Consider the following 16,640-nt stretch of genomic DNA (forward strand, 5'->3'; position numbering starts at 1 on the left):
CTTGAGTTGGGCTTGCCATTTAGTTTTGAGAGTGGGTTTTGGGTGAGCCCATTTATTATTGGGCCTTGGTGGGCCCAATAGGTTTCAGGCTATTAATGGGCCAGTTAGTGGTCTACCCTTAGACCTAATGAGTGAGATTTCGGACTTAGTTACTAATTGGGTTAATTGTGGGTTTGGCTCAGAGTTAGAGGTCGGTGCGTAGTAGCAACGTTTTTAGGGGCTGATGAAGCTTCTTCATCCGAGGTGAGTCTTATCACTATACTTGGTATTTTTGTGTGACCGAGATGTCCTACGTGCTTACATTGTGTATTGTGATATCCTGCATTATTTCTTTATGATTTATGATGTGTATTATTCAGAGCTTACAGAGTTAGGACAAGAGGGTCCATCAGAGTTATGGGACCGGAGGGTCCCACTAAGACACATTGACCGGAGGGTCTTACTGTGTTATAGCCTCGAGTGGTTACAGAGTTGTGTGTGGTATATTGGGGAACTCACCAAGCTTCGTGCTTACCGTGTTATGTGTTTTAGCTTTTTCTTAGGATCGCGGGAAGACACCAACTCGATTGTACACACCAGAGAAAGAGTTATGTTTGAGGATCCTTGATTATTAATTAAATAATATGGAGATGCGTCTTGTAAATTAACTAAATGAGATTTTGTGAAATGCGTTATGAGAATTATATGATTTTAAAATAAAATTTTGCGTAAGGTATTAAAGTCACAAAAAAGGGGATTTGTATGTAATGATTAGAGAAAATGACTAAAGGAACGAGAAATCAACTAACTGATTAAAGTTAATTCAGAATTTATGAGAACTCCAACTCCATGTATGACAAGTTAACAATGTGATTCAAATATTACATGATACTTAATTTTATCTAAGTTGGTACTTGAAAGTGTTAAAAAGCTCTAACACTTCCCATTCACCAGTTTGTCAAATTCAAAATGAGCTCTTTGAAAATAACCTAACTTTTTAATATAAATCTAAACAAGCTCTTAAAAGGAAATCAAAATGTAACATTCCAAAATATGGTCCCAAAAATTTCATTTTTAAAGTAGGTAAAATAGTATTTCCAAATATTATCCATACATCTCAAAATAACCAATGTATCAAATGTCATAAAAATCAGAGTAAAATATGATATGCGGAATCCCAATCGTGTGTGCGATGCATTCAATCCGTTCTCTTCCCTTTGCCACAGAAGTACCTGAAGCATAAATTGAAAACAATAAGCACAAAGCTTAGTGAGTTCCCCAAACTACCCCACATACATAATAAATCACTTACTAGGCCCCCGCACGACATCGGGCCACACCCGACATCGTTCCCCGATCGGTTTATAGATATGTTATTCTCAGGCCTCGCCTGTTACTGGGCCTCGTCTGCTATACACATAAAGTCAATATCATATAATCATGTTAACACATCTAATGATCATAACACTAGCATATGTTCCAGTCCTCGGGCCTCACCCGACATTGAGCCCCGCACGGTATACACGTCAGTACATAACACATGCAAGGGTCATGCAGACTCTTAGCATCCTAACATAAACAAGAAGGGCCGTTAGTGGTGCCTTTGACCCGCTAAACCTAGTGAGGAAACTCACCTCAAATGCTGAATCTCACAGAAAGAAATCCCTAGCTGTTTCCCTGACGACTCCCCGAGCTATCAGTACAAAATAACACCCAATCAATACTTGGGTTCCAAACTATAATCAATAATCCATACTTGGGGTGCAATGACCTTTTTACCCCTGGCCTAGCGTGATCCAAAACTACGGCCCAAAACCATAAACTAATAAGGCCCAAAACTAAAAGATCCACAAAGGCCCACTTATGGCCCAATTTTCCAAATTGGTCACAAACCGCCCAATGGGCCAGGACCACTAAAATTCCTTAATCCAAAAGCTTAATTCCAGCTGGCCCAAAAGGCCCAAAAGCCCAAAATAACAAAGTCGAAGAAAATGGCCCGAACCGAGGCCCAAAAAACGCCAAGCCCAATTGCATGAGTACGTGGGGTGTACTCAACTGTACGCTAAGCGTACACGCTGCATGGCTTGTACGGTGCGCGTATGAGCTTGTACGCCCAACGTACTCACCCATTAAGCCTTTTCTCCAATAAGTCCTTAACCACTTAAGTCCAAGAGTCCCAATCACATATTTGAATCATATACAACATCTTAACCCATAAAGTCGACAACTTGGTGGCTTTGCAAGCCCCAAATGGGCCCAAACTCAAAATATAACAATCTACTTCCATAAAAATGGCCATTACACATGCATGGATGGATTAAAGCTTCAAAGGTTGAAACTTTATGACTCTAGGACCCAAAGAACACCAAGACTAGCAACTATAAGCTTCAGTTTAGTTGAGTATTTGGGAAGAGTAACCACTAGGTACAAAGTTATCCAAAAGGTGGCTATAGGTTGGCTAGCATAACAGCTAGGTAAAATATTTCCCTTAAAAGTTCTACCAGCATAATGATCGTGTATCCATAATTTCTAAGTGTTTTTTAGTATGTGTAACATCTAGGGACAATATTGTCCATAAAAGTTTGACAGGTAATCTACCAGGCATAATATTATCCTAATAGTTGTGATTTAACATGTATTACCCCCTGGTAAAAGGTTTGAAAACTATAAAGTGGGGCCATGAACTCAACCTTGATGTGTGAAATCGTTGATGTAGGGTAAAGTCGAAAGCCCGAAACTCGAGGATCGCTTATAAGGTATAGGCATGAGAATCAAGAGAGAGAGAGAGAGAGAGAGAGAGTGGTGATTTTGAAGGTGTGAGAAATGATCTGTCAAAGCTTGCTATTTATAGGGGGTTTTGGAGAGTACACCATGCAGTGTATGGCGCACAAATTGTGCGTTAACAACCTGGGGGCTGATACGTGTCCCCCTTCTCATGGTGTCACGTCATCCGTATCATGCTGGATTGAAGTGTCAGGGAACACATCATGCACTGCACGTGGGTGATTTTTAAACTTTGGAAATTCGTATCTCTCGCATGTAAAATCCGTTTTCAACGACTCTTATATATCCGTATGGTCTCGACATGTACTACAACTTTAATTTTGGTCATTTTGGCTAATTCTAACTTTTGTTTTTAGCTTATGTTTTATAACCATTATGATTTTATAAAAATCATAACTCTCTCATGCGGGCTCCGATTCAGGTGTTCTTTGTTTCAAAATTCCTACTTTATGTAGTATTACGTTTCTCCTTTTGGTGACTTCTGCTAAAATTCAATCGTTCTCCTCATAGTTTTTGATGTTGTAACTTTTTGTGTGCGACGGATTTTTATTCACCATAAAAATCATATCTCTTTCATACTAAGTCTGATTTTTACGAAGTTTATATTTTGGGATTGCGGTGGCGTGTATGTTTTAAAAATGTTAACCTACTAATAAGATGACACAATTTTTCGTGCACTTATATTTTAAGCCTAATTGTTGACATAATTAAGGACAAAAATAAAATATAGTTATTCATCTATTGGGTGGTTACCGAGTGGTCTAATTACATGTTGTTGGTAGCGTTAGATTCTAACGGTGGTTGATGAATTATATTCTTGGCTATCACACAAAGAGTGTCAAGTGTTCATTATTTCACATACCTGCCTCCTCCCAAATGCAATACAAGTAGTCTATAGGTCCCGATTAGCATCATAAAATGATGAGTCGACAAACAACTTATCTACCACCTTTTCCATTCTCTCAGATAATACATGTATTATATCTTCATCCGAATTATGCACCCGATCATTTACCCCAATCACACTCGCCTGTAAATCACTGTTCTTCAAAGATGATATGTTAAGTTCATTCTTCAACTTTTGAACACCATGATCTAACATAGTGATTTTATTAACATGCCCAACTTTCTCTAACTACAAAGATGCAACTTAACCTGCATCAAAGCAACTTCCTCCTCCAAATGTTGATGATTAGCCAATTTACTTTCTAGTACAACTTTTTCCTCTCAAAGTGCAGTCATTTCACCCCTATCACCATTCAACCCCGTTTGTGGAACCATACCAATTCCATAACTAACCCTCTCTAATTCTACAACTTTATCTGACAAGCTCACATATTGATCACGAAATGTTTGCACATTACAAGAAAATTCGGCTGATGGAGCAACAAAGCCCTTTAGAAGCTTGGACATCTTCTTAAATTCATCATGCAGATTGTAATTCTCACGATGGAGTCCCTACTTCTCCTCAATCCAAGACATAACTTCATGACCAAACACCATATTATCTACAAGCTTCATCTTGAACAAATCCCAAGTATATTCCCTATTTCTCTTACCTAAGCTGAGTTTGGTACATGGGGAAGCAAAATTCTCAAAAAATGACATAGCCGCCTTTGGATCCAACAAAGATTGATCCCGCCTGTACTCCCATTGAGGAACATAAACACGTCCAAAAGGATGTGGAACATCTACATCTCGAGGAGGGCTATCCATATTCTGTTTCTCAAAATAAGAAGCAGGACGGGTAACACCTAAACTATCAACAAAAGACTGAAATGCACCCGGATCCAAAGAACTAGATCTTTTCACGACTCTACTCCCACTGCTACCTTCCCGACCGGATAATGCTACTGCAAAAGCGGCCGAGGCGACTGAACCCCTATCCCTTTTCCGAAGAACCAAACCTTCCTTAGTAACTTCACCATCACCATCTTCATTATCATCGTTCACCACAACACGAGGAGTGGACATATTAGGGGTTCGTTCAGTAACGACATTATCAGTATCATAGGAATCACAGAACCTAAGGGAAGACTCATACTCCTCTTCTCCTTCCTCCTTTTCATCAACATTACTATCCTCATCCTCATCGTCATTATTCAAGCTTTCATCAATTGAAGCCGGTTCAAAATCATCAGAGCCTAAATCCCAAGTTGAAATTCTACCCTCAACAAAACTAGATAACAGAAATGGTAGCTAACGCAACACACACACACAGATATATATAACAAGAATAGCAACATGGGAGAAGGAAAAACAAATAACTGGCCCTCGAACATACAATGCAAGAGTTGCAGCCATACGAATCCAATGATGGCTCATACCAGCCTGTGCCAATACATCCTATGGGCATTTCTTCATTGACACATTCAAACGGGAAATATTATCTATATTATACGCCAAATCTTGCATTTTATCCGGTTTCTGATCATTAATAGTGTCAGGCATATGGAATACATTGCGATATGTGAAACACGATGAATTCAACCAAATAAATTCATTTTTACAATGTTTTGTTGATTCTGGAAGACCATCAGTAAAACTCCGTCCCCTAGAACGGAAATAAAAACAAGCACCACTACTATATATCCAGAAAAAAAATATTGGAAAAAACAACAATTGGAATTACCAATGAAGCATGATACAAAAAGTCAAAGAAAACTATCTTCGCAATCGAGTTAGGTTTTAGTTGGGAAGTATGGATCTTGTAAGCCCCAATAATCTAACCAAAGAAAAGGGAAGGAGGAAGACACATACCAGCCTCGAAATAGTAAAGGTAAAAGCCAATCTTACCAGACGGAGGACGATCGATGGTCGTTGTAGCGCCAGGGAAGTCGGGGTTGTCTTCTTCAACAGGATGGTATCTTAGAGCAACCTGGTCCAAGCATTCGTGAGTAACAGTTAATGCAAGAGCATGCATTACATGACGAGACATTATTATCTCTACTTCAAATAAAAATAAATGACAACAAACACAAATGATAACTAAAAGGGTCGTGGGGGATAAATCATTCGAAGTGACAAGCATTTATAAAGAATAGAGTTCGGGAAAAGTAACCACTATCAAATCAAGGAAACAGGCGGCCACACGAGCACCAAGGCGTTTGTCATACACATCGAATGTTTTGTTGCCCAAATGCTTCAATGATTATTTAAGTGTAATTATTAAAATTTGTTTAGCAAGTACCTTTAATAATTAGGCTAGGGGCTTAATGTTGTATAGGGATCGAGCCAAACATGAAGACATGCCAGCAAGATAGGAAGCAAATCAGATAGCGCTAATAAAAGCCCAAAAAAATTTATAGGTCGGATGACAACAAAACCTGACCAATCGCATCATACCAAGAAACATGAAAAAAGTAGTATTATTATATTGAAGGGTTCTACCCTTGCAACCACTGGACACAAGCACCACCCAACGATAAACACAATAAACCGTAACAATTTGTATGTATAAAAGGGGACCAATCACACACTAAACAGGCAGAGAACATTCCTTCCAAGGATAAGCAATATTTCTCATAGCTTCAACTGGTATCTAACATAGGCATCAGAGAGCAATATTGTGGTCCAATCCTTGCTTTTGCTTTCTAACCTAGCATTTACCCTTCTTTTGCAACGGATGATTCGAGTGCTCATTAGAAAGAGGTTGTTAGCGACCGACTACAACATACCTAGATAGTCACATAGCAGCAACTACCTTTCACCATAAACATGTAATTAAACTACTAGGTTAAATTTCCAGGTTTAAACCCGAAATAGCAACCTATTAAAGACCTGTTCCCCCCTCTTAAACCCATACACACCAGATTACGAAGCCATATTCTTGAAGTCTAGGTCAATACCTTTATAGGGACTACTTTGACAAGTTCATACGAATTTTCTACAATTTATACTAGATTGTACAAAACTGCATATCAATGCAACTCATTTCGGACCAATATTTAACCTTAGTTAAGAGCAACATTAGGTCAGGAAAAAAACAGAGACATAGTAGACTCAAAATCAAAACTTTGAGATTTCATGTATCCTAAATCCCACTCCCGGTGATTTTTCTAGAACTTTTACAAAATTAGGACAAATTGCTGAGTTTTTGCATAAACTCACAAATTGGGTTTTTCTTTGTCTTAACCCATTAAGGACTTAACCAATGAGACAAGGCCATGAAAAATCAGAATATATAGCCTTGAATAAGGTCATTCAAAAGTGTATTGAAACCTTAACAAAAAGAGTTGTGTATATTTCACTACACAACTTGCAAGGCACCAAAATCTACATCAAATGACAACCCTTTATTCATGAAATAACAATATACTTTCCTATGGTTAATCTTCCAAATCTTATTCCATCAAGACCTTAATGAAACATAACCATGACTAGAAATTAAGTACATCTTAACCAATACAAGAATGGTTCCAACAATTGAATAAATCATACGTTTAGAAGAAGGTTACCCTAATGATAAAGTTTAGGATTTCTTATTATTTCATGAAATTGACAAATTAGGGTTTCTTTTCTTGCAACCAATTAATACCCAAATGAGCAAAAATGACACGAACATGGAATTAGCATCATCACCACCTATTGCCATCATGACAGTGGTGGCTGGTGACGATAACCATCACCTCGTAGGTGGCGGTGATTTCAAATTCGGCCAAAAGAACAATGAGAAAGAGAGGAAAACACAAGAAATACGTTTTGCTCGAGAATCCAACACCAATAGCCCATTGTTCAGTTCTCACCGTTCTCCAACCCTTATTTTTCGGGGACCAATGGTGCAAAAATGATGGTTGGCAGTGGCAGGGGGCCTCCGACGATGATGGTTGCATTAGGCGACAACGACGACATAGCTAGGGGACGACAAAAATGGCAAAGATAAGGGAGGTTAGGGTTGCTATTTTCAATTGAATGAGAGGGAAGGGAGGGGGGAAGGAAACGAGTTTTCTTTACCTTCGATTCACATAATACGATACATATATAACTTTAACTTATTTGGAAAAAATAACCCTTCCACCACTAATCTTCGCAGAATAAGTTCTAATTTAAAAGGTGACCCATGCTTCGCATGGGTCAATATTTTTTCTTAATTCATAGTCTCTCCCGGTAGACCAATGAACCTTGGAGCTGTTTTGAAGATGCTTAAGGAGGGGAACTGACATTCCCTTCCAGTGATACTTGATTGCACCTATCTCCCTGTGAGCCTCGTCCTATACTTACAAATCTATTAACATCTCCCTGATAGTCAACTTTCACACAATTATTCACATATTGACCCTTGCTCCATACTGTAATACCCAGAAATTTAAAAGGTTAAATATGGAAATAAAACATTATTTCTAAAGACCAACTCTTCGAGTTTAAGGAATAAACTCGACGTGTTGGAAAGTTGGGACACACGTTTTGGAAGACCAACTCGACGAGTTGGACAGGGTTTAGGAAACCCTAATGCTATTGTGAGTGATTGTGAGCCTTTTTTGAGTGTTCTTGTGGGTGGTTGAAGCTCTTGGAAGGAAGGAAAGTTTGAAGGAACAAGGAAGAGTTGCTAGACCCAAAAATCTCACTCCATTTTCATTATTTTCCGGTAATCAAGTCTCAAACTTGACTAATAGTTGATTAGATCTCCTTTTTAGCATCTTTTTCTTATTTTTGGTCCACATGACATGGTTCTTGAGAGTTGAACGTCCCAAATAGAAAGCACTTCAGATCTAGAGTCTTGAAGGACTTTTATGGCATAAAGGTGCCAACTTTATGGACATGGAAGTCCCATGCAACTTCTAAGACACCATTTTGTCCTTTGAATATTCTTATGGCCATGCATGAGGAAAAATCTAGGACTTTATGTGATCATTTAGTTCCTAGAGTCCAGATCTATGGTCTCATCGTTTATTTTGTAGTTTTGGTGATGCCGAGATTAAGACTTTGGCCTTTTCGGTTAGGGTTTGAACTCTCTTCATTTAGGAAAAGGTATTGGTGGGTAAAGTTGTAAACTCCAACTTTACCCTTCTAGAGGCATTTTCAGTTGAGATCTCAAGCTTAGGGCTCATATATGAAGGATAATGGCTTAATGAGTTAAGAAGGGGCTAATAGACTGAGGAACTCGACGAATTACAAGGAAGGACTCGACGAGTTAAAGTGTAGTGTCCTGATTCTGTTGAAAGTAAGAACCCGACGAGTTGGATCGCGAAATCACGACTCTGTGATTCATAGGAACTCGGCGAGTTGAAAAGTAAACTCGACGAGTTGAGTCAACTCGGAGTGTTGACTTTGACTTTGACTTTGATTTTGACTTTGACCTTGACTTGACTTTGACCAAGGTTTGTCTTGGGAGGGTTATGAAGTATGGAATGGTTTCAAAAGGGTAAGGCCTATTAGAGGGGTTGAGCCCAACTTAGAAACTAGGCCATTGGTAGGCCATGAATGGGCTTTGGAAGTCTACCTAGTTTTGGGCCTTTCATGTTATGGTTTTGGGGCCTTGGGCATGGACCAAATTAGATCAGGGGTAAAATGATCATTTTACCCTAAGAAGGATTATTGGTTTTGACTAAGTGTTATTTTGGTACTAATAGCTCGGGAGTCGTCGGAGCAGCCGTTAGAGATTCCTCATCGTGAGATTCTGCATTCAGCTTTGAGACGTGAGTTTCCTTCTGTAGGGACGGGTCCAAGGCACCAATGTCGGCCCGTATGTATGATTGTATGTTCTCTGGACCAAGGTCCGATGTCGCGCGTGGCTCGAGGAATGTTGTATGTGTGCTTCCGGACTACGGTTCGATGTTGGGCGGTACCCGATGAGTATGTGCATGATATATTATACTTGTTGTATGTGTGATACTTGTATGTGCCTGGTAGGGAGGTGAGTGTGGGTTGGGTGACATATCTCATCACGAGCTGAGTATGGACGGGGTTCCATATCTCATCATTAGCAGAGTAGGGGCAGGGACCAAAATAGGCAAAGCCTTAGGATATGAGCATATAGAACTGTGTATGATTCTTTATGTGCTGGTATGATTATATGATATAGCTTGTATTTGTATAGTGGGCGAAGACCAGAGATAGGAGGGGCCTGGAAGAAACGGATCTTTATACCAAGCGGGGCTCGATGCCAGGCGAGGCCTGATGCCAGGCGGGGCCTGATGTCAGACATTATCTGATGCTAGGCAGGTCCCGATGAAGGGGCGGGGGCACAATTTATGTGATTATGTGTATGTATGCGGTAGTTTGGGGAGACTCACTAAGCTTCATGCTTACAGTTTTCAATTTTGGTTTCAGGTACTTCCGGTAGCATAGGGAAGAGCTCGGGATGATTGCATTGCACACACCACGATGTTAGCCTGAGATGTTACTTTGATATATGTTGACATGTGTTTTGATATGGATATACTGATTTTGATGTTTTGAGATAATACGGTTCCTGTTTTGATAAACGATTTTTAGTAACCAAGGTTTCTTTACTAATTTAAAAATGAAAACTTTGGTCATGATTTTTGGGATGTTTCACATACTTGGATATTGCTCATTAAAAAACTTCTTGTAACTACTCATATTTAAACACATAAAATAAATTCAATATGAGATCCGGTTATTTTTTAGTGACTTGTATAAACAAACTGTAACTGCATCCATGCATATTTATAATTCCAGACAAGAAAACAATAAACATATATAGGTTTTAACCATTTATGTCATATTCTAGCATGAAAGAAAATGGAAGGGTATAAAAGTCATACCATTTATCTTCATCTAACTAATCTTGTACTTTTTGAGACCTTAGCGTTTATTAAAATAGAAGAGGAAAAAACATATGGAGAAGAGATCAATTATGCCATGTCATTTGCAAATCAAAGAAGAAATGTAACAGGGGGTGTACTTCACTAAATCTAAAAAAAAAAGACCAAATTACATGTAACACCCGAAATCAGAAAGGTCAAGAAAGGAAAGGAAAACCATAAGTTAAAGAGGGTCGACTCGTCGAGTCCAGGGAGGAACTCGGCGAGTTGGAGCGGGATCCGGGTGTAAAGTAAGTGACCGACTCGGCGAGTCGGCAAGTGGACTTGGCGAGTCTGGTCTGGGTTGGGAAACCCTAATTCCGGCACTTGGTACCTTATTTAAGCATCTTATTCTCTTCCCTAGGGCTCATTTGCAGCCCCTATAGTCCAAAACCCGAAACCCTAAGCCTCCATTGTTGCTCATTCAAGCTTTCTTGCCATTTTGAGTGATTTGAAGGAAGAAGGAAGAAGGGAACCATTGGGATTCAAGGATTTGCAGTAGATCCAGAGTTTGTGGGATTTTCCAGAGCATTTGAAGGTAATGAGCCGCTACCTTCACTCTTTTGCATTTAGTGAAGGGTTTTAGCCATAAGAACTTTCCTATGTGCGCATGCAAAACCCTAATGCTCGGATCTAGGATTTCTAATTAAACATGCTTTGAATCCAAGACTTCTAATAACTAATTAGGTGTAATAACAAAACTAAATCAGATCTAGAATCATACCTTTGAATCTCTTGTTTGATCTTGTTGTCTTGGAGCTCTAGAGTCACAATTGTCACTCCTCTAATGGCTTACAAACACCAAATAGCAAGGAGGATGATTTGAGAGAGAAGAGGGGAGGAAATCGACCAGGGGTTCTCTACTTTAGATCAAGTGCCGATTTCCCTTTGCCATAGGATCTATTTATACTTGTAGACTCCTTAAGGGTTACAGCTTAAACCCTAATTGGATAATCTTCTCTTAAAGATATCCAAATCCATTCCTTAGATAGCCTTGGACGACTTGAAGCTATCCGTAGCTTCTAGAATCCGTCCACCCCTATCCAATATGGATTTACAGTCTAAAGTTTAACTATCAAACAATTGACAGTTTATACCCTCTTATTTAATTAATCTCTTTAAGTCACCAAATTAATACCAATTAATTTATGACTTATATTAATCAAATAACAATATTATTATTCTTTATATTATTCTCATAATATATTAATAATATTTATTCTCTCTTAATAAATCATCCAATCAAGTTGCTATGGTGAAGGCAACCCAAAAGGACCATGCACAACCGGATCAAATACTTGCCTAATATAGTTGCAGCCTTAGACACTATTCCAATAGTCTCTCACTTGGATAAGTCTAGTAACTATATGCAAAGTACAATTCGATTTGCAATCGTAGCGCTCAAAGACGCTATCAAACTCTGATCTAATCAATCTTGTCCTTTAGATAAGGGATCGTACAGTCCTCTGTTAGATATCATGCTGACAATTCTAGGGAATGATTAGTCAAGCATTTAGGTTTCTCGATCTCTGATTTATTCGACATAGAACTTAATCGAACACATCAATTCAGTTCTGACCGAGCCCGACACATAAGTCAAATCAAATCATCGAGCGGCCGAGATATTGCTTTTACCTTCTTAGGATAAAAGTTACAGATAAACTTTGACTTATATGCATTTACTTATTCATCAACCAACTCTACACAACAATGCATTTTATAACACCGAGTTACTAATGCGTTTTCGCATTATCAATGTACAATCAATTAATAAATAACAAACCATATATCTAAGTTTTAAGACTATATGATATTATCGTCTTGCGATCACCCTTTTATATCATATTCCATAAGGTGATTCCAGCAAGCGCGGGTTTGTTCCAATGCTCAAAACCAGTTCATAAGCACTCATGAATGTTGCAGCAACCCTTTGCTATGTCTAACACCATTTAGACAATCTACACACCAATTCACGACAATCTTCATTCATATCTACTTCCAACATATGAACGATTGTGGACAATTTGAATAATTCGATTATTCTTAATAAACTCAATTATTCTGGAAGTCAAAACATGCAAAATGAAACAATAGTTAAACAATTAACATAATATAGTAACATTACTCATAAATAAACTCCTTTATTTAATCATCAAATGTTAATTACATTTATCTATTACACGTTTCTAATAATTATCTATCTAATCTATACTAATATCATCCTTCAGCCCAATACTCCTAGCATGCTGCAAGTGCTTAACCCTACTCAGTCCCTTCGTAAGCGGATCTGCTGGGTTATCTTCTGATGATATCCTCTTCACTACGAGTTGTCCTTCTTCTACACGATGTCTAATAAAATGATATTTTCTGTCGATATGTCGTGATCTACCATGATCCCTCGGTTCCTTGGTCAAGGCAACCGCTTCTTCATTATCACAGAAAATCTCCATGGGCTCCTTTATGGCAGGTACAACTCCAAGATCACCGATGAAGTTCTTCAGCCATATTGCCTCCTTTGACGCTTTGCTCGCTGCAATGTACTCTGATTCGCACGTTGAATCAGCTACAGTTTCCTGCTTGGAACTTTTCCATGTCACTGCTCCTCCATTCAGGGTAAAGACCCAGCCCGACTGCGAATGGTAGTTTTCCCAGTTGGTTTGAAAGCTGGTGTCACTATACCCTCGCACCTTCAAGTCATCACTCCCTCCGAGGACTAAAAACCATTCCTTCGTCCTCCGAAGGTACTTAAGGATATTCTTCACCGCAATCCAATGGGCTCTGCCAGGATTCCCTTGATATCTGCTAACCATGCTCAAAGCAAAGGCTACATCAGGGCGAGTACAAGTCATAGCGTACATGATTGAGCCAACTGCGGAAGCGTATGGTAGTCGGCTCATTTCTGCTATCTCAGCTTCGGTACTCGGACTTTGAGTCTTACTCAACTTGGCATTACTTTGTATCGGTAATTCTCCCTTCTTTGAGTTTTCCATACTAAAACGTTTTAGTACCTTCTCTAAGTAAGTGTTCTGACTAAGTCATATTAGTCTCTTAATTCTTTCTCTTACTATCCTTATTCCCAAAATATAAGAAGCCTCTCCGAGGTCCTTCATAGCGAATCACTTCCCGAGCCAGGACTTAACCTCCTGCAGAGTCGGGATGTCGTCTCCTATGAGTAATATGGCATCGACATATAGAACGAGGAAGCTAACTATACTCCCACTGGCTTTGACATATACACATGATTCATCTTCGCTTCGTACAAATCCAAACTCTTTGACTTTCTCATCGAAGCAAAGATTCCATCTGCAAGACGCTTGCTTAAGTCCATAAATAGAGTTCTCAAGCTTACACACTCTATTCGGATGCTTCGGATCCACAAACCCCTCTGGCTGAGCAATGTAAACATCCTCAGCCAACTTCCCATTAAGGAAAGCGGTCTTGACATCCATTTTCCAAATCTCATAATCATGAAATGCGGCTATCACTAGCATCACTCTAATAGATTTTATCTTCGCAACTGGTGAGAAGGTCTCATCATAGTCAACTCCGGGAGTTTGAGTAAAGCCATTCGCAACCAATCGCGCTTTATATGTGTGTACGTTTCCATCCACGTCGGTCTTCTTCTTGAAGATCCATTTGCACCCAACGGTCTTACGTCCGGACACATTATCAACCAAATTCCAAACTTGGTTATCATACATGGATTGGATCTCGCTATCCATTGCCTCTTTCCACTTCGCAGACTCCGGGCCTGCCATGGCTTCCTTATAGCTGTTAGGTTCATCAAGGTTTATTAGTGTACCATCACTAATATACGTGTCCCCCTCGGTAGAAATATGAAAACCATAAAACTGGGGTTGAACTCTAACTCTATCGGAACGTCTAAGAGGTAAGGACACGTCAATCGGTTCAACTGGAGTTTCCTCCTCAGGTTGAGTGCCAGCGGTAGAGGTTCCTTCATCCATCGACTCTTGAATCTCTTTAAGCTCGATTTGCCTCCTACTGTCTCCTTGGCCTATGAGTTCTCGCTCTCGGAAAACTCCTCTCCTCGCAACAAAGACAACATTGTCCTTCGGTCTATAGAAGAGATATCCAAAGGATTTCTGTGGGTAGCCGATGAAAATACATCGCTCACTTCGAGGTTCGAGCTTGTCGTGAGTATCTCGTCTTACGAAAGCCTCGCAACCCCAAACCTTGATATGTGCCAACGAGGGAGCTTTCCCTGTCCACATTTCGTGAGGTGTTTTGGCAACCTTCTTAGTAGGGACTCGGTTAAGGATATGGGCGACAGTCTCTAAGGCATACCCCCAAAAAGAGATTGATAGTGAAGCACGACTCATCATAGAGCGAACCATATCCAATAAGGTTCGATTACGCCTTTCTGCCACACCATTCAACTGCGGTGTCCTAGGAGGCGTCAATTGTGAAACTATTCCACACTCCTTGAGATAATCGTGGAGTTCAAGACTTAGGTACTCTCCTCCTCGATCGGATCGAAGCATCTTGATTTTCCTGCCCAATTGATTCTCCACTTCATTCTTGAACTCTTTGAACTTTTCAAAGGTTTCTGACTTTTGCTTGATTAAATAGATATACCCATATCTACTATAATCATCGGTAAAAGTTACGTAGAAGCGGTTCCCATCCTTTGTGGTTGATCTAAACGGTCCACATACATCGGTATGTATTAGGTCCAATAGACCCTCACCCCTCTTGCACGTACTCGTGAAGGGTGATTTAGTCATCTTTCCAAGCAAACAAGACTCGCACGTGTCATCTTCCCTAAGGTCGAATGACTCCAACACTCCATCCTTTTGGAGTTGGGCTATGCGTTTCTTGTTGACATGTCCAAGACGACAATGCCACAAGGATGCTCTATCCATACTATTGGAAGAATCTATGTTCAAAACATCATTTCCTAAGTTATCAACAATCATAAAAGTTTCATAAATTCCATTACATGGTATAGCTTCAAAATAAAAGACACCATTTAGATAAGCCAAAATAGAACCATTCTCATTATTAAAAGAAAATCTAAAACCTTGTCTAAACAAACCATGAAATGAAATGATGTTTCTAGCCATTTCTGGTGAATAGCAACAATTGTTCAAATCTAAACATAAATTATTCCTAAGCACTAAAGAATACACTCCAATCTTGGTCACAGGCGACGATCTTCTGTTCCCCATGATTAGATTGATCCTTCCTTGCTCCACATCCATACTTCTTCTTAGTCCCTGCACATTAGAACAAATGTGATAACCACAACCGGTGTCAAGAACCCAAGAAATAGCATGATTAGAATCGTTAGATTTAATTTTGTATATACCTGCGAAAGACGGCTTGATCTTTCCTTCCTTGATGGCTTGCAGGTACTCTGGGCAGCTTCTCTTCCAATGTCCTATCTTATGGCAGTGGGGACACTCTGCCTCCTTAGGGTTAGGGCAGGGCTTAGCAGGATCAACTTTGGTCCCACTAGAAGAGGCACCATCTCGGGCTTTAACCTTGCGATAGTTCTTTGACGAAGACTTCCTCTTCTTTCCCTTTCCTTGACCAATAGCCAAGACAGGAGCAGCGGGTGGATTGGGAGTTGGTGCAACAGTCTTATCTTTGAAGTTGCTCTCAACGACCCTCAAGAGACCTTGGATTTTGCTTAGGGTGACCTCCTCTTTGTTCATGTGGTAGGTCATCCTAAATTGATTGTACATCGGAGGCAAAGAGTGAAGCACCATGTCGATCGCCAAGTCTTCCCCAAAGTCAACATTTAACTTGCGAAGGCGGTCGGCATACCTTTGCATCTTTTGCAGGTGCACGGTAAGAGATTCTCCATGACCCATCTTAGCGGAAATCATGTTAGTGAAAATCTCATAACGCTCTTGTCTCACGTTTTGGTGGTATCTCTCCAATAAGTCTTGATGCATTTCGTACGGGTACATGTCCTCATAGGACTTTTGGAATTCGGAGTTCATGGTGGCTATCATGATGCGATGTACCTTCGTTGCATCGCGCTCATGAGTTTCAAAAGCGGTTATTTCAGCCGGAGTAGCGATTTTAGGGTTGATTTTCTCGAGCTTCTCATCGAGGACATGCTCCTTATCCTCATAGCAAGCA

General features: G+C 39.8%; 1 long non-coding RNA gene across 1 annotated transcript; it reads right to left on the bottom strand.

Annotated features, from left to right (window-relative positions):
- Positions 1 to 999: 999 nt before the first annotated feature.
- Positions 1,000 to 2,118, bottom strand: LOC122194900 (uncharacterized). The gene is made up of 2 exons (XR_006184696.2): positions 1,292 to 2,118; positions 1,000 to 1,211 (listed from the first exon to the last, which is right to left on the bottom strand). It is a non-coding gene; the product is annotated as an uncharacterized LOC122194900 (long non-coding RNA).
- Positions 2,119 to 16,640: the final 14,522 nt, after the last annotated feature.

The sequence above is a fragment of the Lactuca sativa genome, chromosome 7 (genome assembly GCF_002870075.4).
Source record: "Lactuca sativa cultivar Salinas chromosome 7, Lsat_Salinas_v11, whole genome shotgun sequence".
NCBI lineage: Eukaryota > Viridiplantae > Streptophyta > Magnoliopsida > Asterales > Asteraceae > Lactuca > Lactuca sativa.